This window comes from Lutra lutra, chromosome 10, assembly GCF_902655055.1.
Source record: "Lutra lutra chromosome 10, mLutLut1.2, whole genome shotgun sequence".
Lineage (NCBI taxonomy): Eukaryota > Metazoa > Chordata > Mammalia > Carnivora > Mustelidae > Lutra > Lutra lutra.
Genome location: NC_062287.1, coordinates 66,004,914 through 66,016,321, shown reverse-complemented (window position 1 = coordinate 66,016,321; position 11,408 = coordinate 66,004,914).

The following is an 11,408-nucleotide window of genomic DNA, read 5'->3' as shown; positions in this document are numbered from 1 at the left end:
TCCTGTCTGACAGTCCTTCAGATATTTGAAGACGATCTTTCCACCAGTCTTCAGACTGTCTTCATGCCCCCGCCTTTCTCCATATAACATTGTTTACTTAGCATTTACGGTGTGTCAGGAACTCTTCCAAGAGCATTATGTTACTATATTGTATATATATAATATATACTTAACTATATATTATATTAGTTATATTAACTAATTAAATCTTCACAAAAGTCCTATGAGGTAGGTATCATTATTATCTCATTTTATGGATGGGGAAACTGGGGCACAGGCAAGTACCCTGCCCAAGGCCACGCAGTTATCAAGAAGCAGACTCAGGATTTTAGCCTACAGAGCATGGCTAGAGAATCCAAACTCAATCACTACACTTTCCTGCTTTCCACTCAGTCAATGGGGCTTTACTGAGCACCTATTATGCACAGAGTGAAGAGATACAGAAGAGAGGCAGGGTCCTTGTCATCATGGAGCATATAGTTTATCAGGAGACATAAGCAATAAGTAAATTAAAAAAAAAAAGAAACAAAATAACTGCAAATTAGCCTATGTGCACATATTCTAGTTCTGGGACCCTAGAGCTGAGGGAGTGGACCCAAAGGGCAAACTTGGATGGGATTCAGCTTTCATTAGGGAAGGTATGGGCATTAGCTCAGGCCACCATAGCAAAATACCACAGACTTGGTGGCTTAAACAATAGGCATTTACTTCTCAGTTCTGGAGGCTGAAAGTCCAAGATCAAAGTGCTGGTTGATTAGGTTCTCTAGTGAGGGTTTTCTTCCTGGTTTGCAGCCTGCTGGGTTTTGTCTGCATCCTCACAGTGAGCAATGAGAGACAGACAGAAAGAGAGAGAGAGAGGAGAGAGAAAGAGGGAGGGTGGGAGAGGGAGAGAGACTGTGTTCCCTGGAGTTTCTTCTCGTAAGGCATTAATCCCATTAGGACAGCCTCATCCTCAAGACTTCTTCTAAATTTAACCATCTCCCAAATGCCCCATCTCCAAATACTAGTTTGTGGGAGGTTAGGGTCTACTACACAAATTCTGGGGGACACAATTCAGTCCATACCCGTGTGGTTCAGCTATCTGATAGCAGAGAAGTTGGCTGATTCGGCTATGCTGGAGCTAGTCAGGAGTCACTGGTCAAGCAGTAGGCCACTTTCTGGAATGCTGGAGGGGATGTAGGCCATCAGCACTTGGCAAGTGTGGGTGCTCTGGGTAGTCTGGGTGGTCTGGGACCCTGGAGTGGGCAGGACATGTGGAGTGCATGGGGCTTAATTAGTGTCTGTGGAAAGGTTATCAGTAGGCTGAGACTGCAGAATTACAGAGGGCTGGTGCTCGGGGCCCATGGCCGGGGTAGGCTACAGCGTGCATCCTCATACTCTCCCCTCTGCCCAGGAAAATGGCAGGAAAGCCTCCTGCTCCAGCAATGTCTCTCCAGTGCCTTCAGCTGAGAAGTTCACACCTTACCCACTTTAAAGGAGAAATGCATAAAGAAATCCTGTTTAGCACAGGGCGTATTTTGAAAGGTACATCCAGAGCTGAGAGGTCATAACATGATAATGAATGCCTTAGTGCCAAATTTTAAAAAATTATTGATATGTAAATCGGAAGTAAAAATTTTCAAGGTCTTCCACTTTACTCTGGAAAGATACAAAATTAGAGGGAAGAATGTCACTCCTTTCTTTCATATCCCATTTTCTCTCCCCAAAGGTAAAAAGCATAGTTTTCTGTGGTTCCTTCAAAAAAAAAAAAGCATTTATGCATTTACCTACATACACATCAATGTTACAATTTATACAAAATGGATCGTTTTCCTCTACACTATTCTTTTTTCTCTGATTTGTCTTAAAAATCTTTCCCCATCAGGACATCCAAGTCTCCTTTATTGTCTTTAATCACTGCATGGTATTGTGTCATGGGATGACATATAATTTACTTACTTTTAATAGACACTTCGGGTGTTACTTTTATAAAAATTGTGCCAAGAAGATTCCTGTACATATATCTGGCTGTATTTTTGCACATAAAACCACATGTAAATTCTTTGCTGTGCAAAGGGATATGTGCCTTCAAAACTTTGGAATTTATCACATTAACCTGCAATAAGGCACCAGTCTTTGGCCTGCTCCCATCACAAGTGGACAAGAGGATTGATTCCCTTACAGTCCGGCCAGCATCATAGACGCCTTGTACGGTCTGACGAGTGAAGAAAAAATGTTTTCTTACTAATTTGATTTGCATTTAAAAAATTATACATGAAGTAGTACATTTTTCCATATGTTCATCAACTTTTGAATTTGTTTTTCTACAAACTATTTCTATCCTTCGCACAATTTTCTATTGAGCTGTTCTTTTTAAAAATATTCACTTATATAATGCTATTAAAGTTAAGAAAAAGAGCTCTTTGAGAAATATGTTTTAAATATATTTTCCCTTTTTTTGGAGTTTAGTCTTTTGATTTAAGTTTTAGGTGTTTTTTTTTTTCTTTTTCTTTTTTCTATATTAGAGTTACATTGTTATGTAGATTAATTTATCAGCTTTTCCCTTTATACCTTTTGGATTTAGAGCCTTCTCAGAAAAGCCTCTTTCTTAGATTAGTGCTAAATTAATCCACATTTTTAGATATTTTGTGATTTATTTTTTCATTAAATATTTGATCTATCTGAAATTGACTTGGGCATAAGGAGGTGACAGGAATCTGGCTTTGCTCTTACCTCAGTAGGTACTAATTACAAGGTCACCATTTATTTACTCATCTCTCTCTTCCCCAGTGATTTGAAATCTCAACACCTTTAGAGTATACTAACTTCCCTTGTGCATTACAGTCTTTTTTATCTTTCTTAGGTTCCATTAATTTCTTCTCTTATATTGAACTTAATGATTGAAGTTTCAAAAATACGTTTTGATACTGGAGAGCCCTAGAAGCAGACATGCTTTGGATGAGGTGGACAGAGAGGATCTCGCTGAGAGGTGACATGTAGGCTGACATTTGAAGAATAAGAAGTAATCAGATTCATGGAGATGGAGGCAGGAGCCTTCTAAGTAAAGGAAACTACGTATCCAACTATTTGGCAGGCACAAAACAGCTTGGTGTGTTTGAAGGCACTAAAAGAAGACCAGTGTGATGAGCACAGTAAACACAGGACAGAAAGGGGTGAGATAGGGTTGGAAGGATAGGCCAGATTTTGTCAGGAAAGCTTGGTTTTGTCCTGAGTACAAAAGGATGATGTGGATGGATTTGGAGCAGGGAAATGCCATATTCCCATTTCCTGAGCATAACGTCGTTACTCTGGCTGGTATGTGGAGCTGGGTAGGAGGAGAACAAAAGCTGCAAGGAGGAAGTCAGTTAGGGGGGATCACTGCAGTGATCTGGGCCAGAGATGGTGGTAGTCAGGCTACTGAGAGACAATGTAGCTGGAGACAAATGCGCAACTCTGAGACCTATTCTGGAAGTAGAACCAACAAATTTGTTGATAGCATCTTGTTGTTGACATAACAAGGTACCCTTGTTGTAGGATAAGTCACCGGAAGGAATCATAGCTGATTCCCAGGGGACTTCTTTTCATTTTGTACCTTTCTGGACCAAAGGGGAGCTCTGAAAAAGTTGACGAAGAAAGGGAACCCTGGTCCCTGTTGCTAAACTCCAGGCCTGTGACAGCAAGAGCCCAGTTGAGGGCAGCAGAGGGCTGTTGTTCTGCTTCCTGGGAGTTGCGGGGATGGTGAGGGGAGAGGTTGGGGAGCAGGCCAGGCTGCTAGATCAGAGCCTTTAAGTTTACTCGCCTTATGCACGTAGGCATCATAGCAATGATTGGGGGAAAGTGAGGGACTTGTGAAATCTATCTGGGCTAGCTGGCGTTATGGAGTCACCGCAAATGGTGCCATTTGCTGAGATGGGGAAGATTTAGAGGAGAAACGGGTTTGGGAAACAAGGTCAGGGAGTTGGGGTTATATCAAGAGTACAGAGCTGAGATGTTTGGTTTGAGACGTCTGACGAATCCAAAGCAGACAGCATGTAGGCTGTTTTATATGTGGATCTGGAGCCAGAGGAGAGGTCCAGGGGAGCCAACAACTCACATGTGAATGTTGTTAAGAATTGTGGGTTGTGGGTGAGGTGATGGACGGAGAAGAGACTCTAGGAAGAGAAAAGAGAGCTAGGACAGAGCCTGGAGGAACAATAGCATTTAGTGATGGATGGCGGAGAGGGAGCCAGCGAGAGACTGCCGAGCAGCCAGGGGTATGGCTGGATGAGTGCGAGGACTCAGAAACCCACTTCCTAAATCTCTGATGACTTTCACTGTGCTGAGAATAATGTCGAGACTTCTCCCCACCCTCTGCGAGGCTCTGCCCACTCTGGCCAGGGTCTACATACCCCCATTGCACCTTTAGCTACTCCTAACCTCAGGCACCTTCTTTGGGCCTCACAGTGGTCTTCTTGGCTCTCTGCTGGGGAGACTCAGCCCCTGCCCCCCTTATCCTGTTCTTGGTGTGTTGCTTCTTCCTCATAGGAGGAGCTTCCCCTTGTTATATTCTCCCCCAGCATCTTATTTATTTCCTTTATGGGATGTTTCTTTTTTAGTCCTTTTTGTATCCGTAGTGTCAACACAGTGTTTAGCAAACAGTTGGCATGTAATAAACATTTGACTCATGAATGGATGTATAAGTAAGCCTTTTAATCTTTACTGTGGCCCTTGAGGGAAGAGTTTTAAATCCCCTCCACCTCTTTTTTTCTTCTTAGTTTTTATAATTGAGCATTTTGACTAGCGATAGGTGGGTTAAAAAAGCGGTATCTGTGTTCCAGTGACTGGCCCAAAGGGGAAATCGGAAATACTTGGGGAGAAGAGCCCCTGGCTCCCGTTGCAGAACCCTAGCGCTGTGACAGAAAGGCCCCAGCAGAGGGCAGCAGAGGGCTGTGGTTCTGCTTCATTGCGCGGCGGGGTCGCTGGGGTGTGGGTGCTGGGGTGGGGGTGGGGGAAGGGACTAGGCAGTAGGCCAGGCAGCTAGAACCGGGAATAAATTTAGTGTTTGGGGAGAAGGGAGGGGAGGAGTCCTTTGTCGGAATCTAAGTGCACTGATGGAGGGCGTGAAGCAACCTTCCTATTTGTGCTTATGTGGTAATGATTCTTAGCACTTAAAGTGTAAGGAAGCTCGTAATACTGTGGGCCCCTTGCTGTTGGGAAGGGCAAAGGGTGTCCTGGAACAGTGATGGGGGAGGAGAAAGGGCCCTGAGTGAAGGCTGCAAGGGGACCGGCCTCCTGGAGAGGCAAAGCAGGGAATAAACTGTGCGGGTTAGAGCCAGGCAGAAGCTGGGGAGCCTCAAAGACAGCACTTTTGGGGAAGAAGGAGCTAACTATTGGCTCAGCAATGTACATTGTCAGAAATTACTATGTTTCTTATGCTTTAAGAATTGATTTCCTTTCCGGCCTCCTTTTTTATTAGCAAAGATTTTTTAAAGTTTGTAACCCATCATCTGTGCTTAGGCGAAAAGGGATTTTGCACAGAAGAAGAAAATAATATTTAAAGTCCCTCGTAGCCTCTTTGCCTTCTATAGAAAATGACATGCTTCTAACCTATAGAGAAATAAGTCTCATTTTCTACAGAAGGCAAAGAGGCTACAATAGGATTTAAATATTGTCAGAATTTCCTTCCTTTTAAGGCTGAATAATATTCCATTGTATGTATATACTACGCTTTGTTTATCCATTCGTTGGTCAATAGACACTTGGATTGCTTCTACCTTTTGGCTGTTGTGAATAACGCTGCCATGAACATGGGCGTACAAATATCTCTTCGAGACCTTGCTCTCAGTCCTTTTGGGTATATATACCCAGAAGTGCAATTGCTGGATCATATGGCAATTCTATTTTTAAGTTTTGGAGGAACCGTCATACTGTTTTCCACAGTAGCTGCACCATAGTACAAATGTTCCAATTTCTCCACATCCTTATCAACACTTGTTTTTTCCTTCTTCCCTCACTTGCTCCCCTCCCTCCTCTCTCTCACTCTCGCTCTTTCTTTCTTTTGATAGGAGGCATCCTAGTGGGTGTGTGGGTGTGAGGTGGTATCTCATTGTGGTTCTGATTTGCATTTCTCTAATGATTAGTGATGCTGACCATCTTTACATCTAATTATTAGCATTTGTATATCTTCTTTGGAGAAACATCTACTCAAACTCTTTGCCCATTTTTACTATCAGCTGGCTGTTGTTGATTTGTATGAGTTCTTTATATATTCTGGATATTAATTCTGTATCAGATATATGATTTACACATTTTCTTCCATTCTGTGTGTTGTCTTTTTACTTTGTTGATTGTGTCCTTTGATGCACAGAAGTTTTAAATTTTGATGTTGTTGAATTTGTCGATTTTTTTTTTTTTTTTTTTTACCATAGTGCTTATCTTCTTTTTTCTCCATTGAGAGCAAGTTAGTGGGAAGTGAGGTGACCTTGACATATTCTATCTCTGTTTTTGGCCCTTGGTACAAAAAAGGAGAAGAAAGCTCCTTACTACAAAAAACAAAAGACCAGTATCCCTCATGGAGACATCAGGACAGAAGGATTTACATACATCTGTTTGCTGAAGACTCCTGAATTAAGGAATGCTGGCATAGAAGGGTCTGCTCTCAGAGAGCTCCTCTGACATATGCCCGAGCAATCAAGCTGGAGGTGGCAGGAAATCTGACTATTGTGCTGGCCAGGACCTGTTTCCGGGACTGTCAAGGCCGGGGGAACTGTCAAGGCCAGGGTAGGCTTGCAGGGAAGGTCTGCCTTGGGAGTGGGCTGAGACTAAAATGAAGTAAGTGAGACACCAAGGGCACAAAATTTAAAGAGACACTCACTTTCAGGTGCCAGTCCCACACTTGCATAACTCAGAGAGGGAATATCTCCTACAATTTTGTCCCCAGGCACCTCCCTTGCCTCATCCCAGTCCTGGCTCTGCCTGATGTCCCCGAGAAGGGGGGCCTGGCATCACAGTTTCTGTGTCTGAGTGAGCGAGACAGCTGTGTGGTGAAGGGCACACAAGTGTGTGTGGCCCACATCACAAGGGTGAGTGCTCAGGCCAGAGTGTGCACATGATGGGCAGGCCCAGTGGATCTTGACTATGATAGGCCCTCAGATATCTTCCCTTGGATAGAATATCAGACCTCAGGGTATGATACAAAAGAAAGCATGTTTCTTTTCTTCTGTTCCCTCACAGAGCAAGCTTGGGCCCAGAAATGAAACCCATGATATGTGAAGGGAACTCTATTAGTTATCTATTGCAACATAACAAATTTTCCCAAAGCTTAGTGGCTTAAAACAGCATTTGTTGTTATTTCACTGTTTCCTTAAGTGAGGAATCCACGCACAGCTTACCTGGGTTCTCTGTTTCAAGGTCTCTCACAGGCCAGAATCAAGGTTTCACCTGGGTTATAATCATCTCAAGGCCTGACTGAAGAAAGATCTTCTTATGTCTATTGGCAAGATTCGGTTTCTTCCTAACTGTTGACTGAGGCCTCCCTCATTTCCTTGCCATGCATCTCCAACATGGCAGCATGCAAGCCACCAAGCTGAGAGAGCAAGAGAGAAAGAATGCAAGATGGAAGTCATAGTCCTTCGTGGTCTAATCTTGGAAGTAACACTCCATAACATTTGCCATATTCTCTTCGTTAAAAGCAACTCTCTTGGTCCCTCACCCCACACACGGGTGCAGAGGCCAGACCATCAGGAATAATTTCAGAAGCAGCCTACTACAGGAAGGGAGTAGAGGTAGGCATCTGGGACTTATTGAGGTCCCAACATCATCAGGACCACTCATAGTGATCCCACTAAGTCTTCACAGTAAGCTTGGGAAGAGACTGGCATGCTATTCTCAGCACAGAAGAGTAGCAGAGAAGGTTTTTGAAGAACGAAAGGCCAGTTGGGACACCCATATATATTTTAATCTGAGGAATGCACATGTGTGTGCTGTGAGACACTATAAGCGGGGGGCCCCCCGAGATTGAAACTTGAGAGATCAGTCAAGTTTGTAGCATGGCTGGCAATGGACACGCAAATGAACTGCAGAATCCAAAGCCTTTGTTTGAATGGGGAAGGTGGGGAGCATGCTCTTGACAGATGGGCGGGGCACAAAGCTGAGGTTGCCAGAGCAGCTCCCCAGAGACTGGGGTTGGGACTGGACTTCAGAAGCAGCACCATGGATGTTCCAGAGTTGTCTGTGATACTGAAAGAAATAGTGAAAGAGCCCCACAAAAGGAAGGCATCTGAAAAGTAGCCTGTGTGCTTCCAGAAGAGTGGTGGTGGGTGGATCAGCCCAACAGAATCTCACTCTGGATGCAAGCCTCAGGGAGAAGTTGGCAGTTGATGTGGTTCCCGAGGGGATCGGTGAAAGTGAATGTTAGTCACGATAGGATAAGCTTATGCACAGATGATGTCAAAGTGGAGACCATGCAGAATGTTTGGAATTTCTAATGGATGAACCTGTCTATTTAGCTTTTAGCTTGGAAGAACTCTGGGAGTTGGGAGTGGGACTTTCCCCTACTGTCCTAGGAGGTATCTGTCCTGATGTGACCCAGGAAAATAACTCCTCTACAATAAGCCTTTTTCCCCAATACATTTAATATGGTGATAATACCTACTCATAGTGCATTGTAGGAAATTACTTAGTATATACTAGACGCGCAATAAGAGTTAGCTCTTTCCTCCCCTCAGCCTCTCTTCCCCCACTCAAAATAATACGGTACGGTTATACATAATAGATGGGCACTCTACCTTCATTCCATCAGCCTTCTACTGGACTTTCCAGTATTGCAAAGGCTGGAAGGCTAAAAACCACATTTCCCAGACTCTTGTGCAATCAGGGGTCTGGAGGTAAGTAAGGTAAGTAAGGCCCAACTATCAGGTGCGCTGGGAGAGCTGGGTAGAAGCCAGGCAGAGACCACACCTCTGCTGCTCCTGCTGTTTCTGTAGGCATTGCTGTGGAGGGACTGACTGACCTTTCTCTGGCAGCATGAAGAGACATCCTAGTGTCCTGTCATTAGGCTCAGGGAGGCTGGTGGCCTTGTGGCAGGGGCAGCGCTGGTTCTGGAGTCAGCAGCTTCCTCCATGGCCCGGATCTTCTATGGGAAGCTTTTCTGAAAGCTCCACCCAAAGTCCTTTCTAAATGCCTCCTAATAGTTCTATAAGACACTTAATATTCTGCCATAAATCCTTTCTCGCTTAATCTAGCTGGAGTGGATTTTGTTCTCTTCAACTAACCAGTACAAGTGGGACGGAGAGATTTCATCTGCTGAATTCCCCTTGGAGAAAGTACTATGTGTGTATGTGTTGGAAGGATACTTTGATAAGCGCTTGGAGAGGGTGTGGTCCCCTCCCCACCAGCCATCACCTCATCCCTCCCGGGGCCTACATGTAGAGGACGCTAAGGCTCAGGAACTTTAGGAGTTGTTCCTGAAAGACAGAAGTTTTGAGAGAAGACAGAGGAACCCAGTGGATGGTTGAAAGCCAGGTGCTGTATAACATGACTCTTTTATAAGACTCCCTGTCTTATAGTTTATGAAACTTGTGGCGTGATTTAATTTTTTTGTGTGTGGAAACCCAAGGAGTGACTGGACTTCATGTTGAGGAGGATGTAGTATGGGGACAGAAGTGGTGTGTGAGGAAGCCAGAATTTTGAGAGGTAGAAGGGCCAGGAGACCGGGGTCTCCACAGGGAGCCAGTAGAAATACTGGAGAGGCTGTGGAAGTCCCTAGTCCATGGGATTCAGAAGTCCAAGCCCACCTCACTTGGACATCAAGGAGCAGAGACCCTCAGCAGACATCTGGTGTAAACACGAGTAGCAACTGGGACTGGTTCCTTTCCATTCTGCTTGACCCTTTACCTTACAGCTTCATGTCTCCCCCAGGAACTCTCAAAGTCCTTACACACCACAGTCCTTCAGAGTACTGGTCATGTTCTAATCTATATTTATATATTTTTTTCTTTGTTTGTTTACCTTCTCTATAAAACTGTTAGCTTCTGGAAGGCGAAGGCCTGGGTCTAATTTTATCTTTCAGAAGTTATTACATGCATAATGTTGTGTGTTTGTGTGTGTTCTTGCATGCATTTTCCTGGGGAAGGCTACGCAGAGCTTTAACCATATTCTTTTTTTAAGATTTTATTTATTTATGACAAAGATCGCAGGTAGTCAGAAAGGCAGGCAGGGAGAGAGAGGAGGAAGCAGGCTCTCTGCAGAGCAGAGAGTCCGACGTGGGGCTCGATCCCAGGACCCTGGGATCATGATCCGAGCCAAAGGCAGAGTCTTTAACCCACTGAGCCACCCAGGCACCTCTGCTTTAACCATATTCTGAAAGGGGTCCAGGACCTAGAAAATGTTTAGAAGCTATGTGAGGGGGGTCTTTTTTTGGACCTCCCCCCTTTTATTGTTGCTGTTCAAGAAAAAGGCATCTTGTGGATAAAGAAGATGTGAGATATATATGTGTGTGTGTGTGTGTGTGTGTGTGCATGCACATATATATATGTGGTATGATATATATATATGTATAGGTACACACACAATGGAATACTACTCAGCCATCAAAAGGAATGAAATCTTGCCATTTGCAACAACATGGATGGAACTAGGGGGTATTACGCCAAGCGAAATAAATCGGTCACAGAAGGACAAACACCATACGACTTCACTCACATGTGGAATTTAAGCAACAAAACGGACGAACATAGGGGAAGAGAAGGATAAATAAGCTGAAAACAGAGAGAAGACAAACCATAAGAGACTCTTAACTCTAGGAAACAAACTGAGGGTTGCTGGAGGGGTAGTGGGTGAGGGGATGGTGTAAGTGGGTGATGGGCATTAAGGAGAGCACTTGATGTAGTGAGCACTGGGTGTTATATGCAACTGATGAATCACTAAATTACCTCTGAAACTAATAATATACTATATGTTAATTACATTGAATTTAAATTAACAAAAGAAAAGAAAGAGTTATCTTTCAAATATCAAATTCATTTCATCCTAATGCTTGTCTTCCATCAAGGGTGTGCACCCATGGAGATCCAAGGCTCGGGGGCTATGCAGGAAGTGTAGAATAGGTTTCTGTAGAGTAGGACAAGATTCTGCCTTTAGGGGCTCAGCCAAGCAGTGTGTGTTTATTACCTCTTCAGGTAATAAACCTTGCCCTGCACTCAGAGAGATTTACAAGCCAGACAGACACCAGGCAAGTCCCACTGGGGGTGGGATCCATGGTTGTTGTGTGCTTTCCAGCCTGCTGTCTCTTAAGCTATAAATATTTACCAAGTTGAGTGTGGAGATGTCAGTCTCCAAAGAGTGTCTGGGTGGTGTGTATGTAGGGGGTGATGCTGGGTGAGTGAGAGACGGAGGAGGCTGCCATGTGATGTTGATGCTTTAAAGCTTGAAGATAAGCAGTTAGAGCCCTG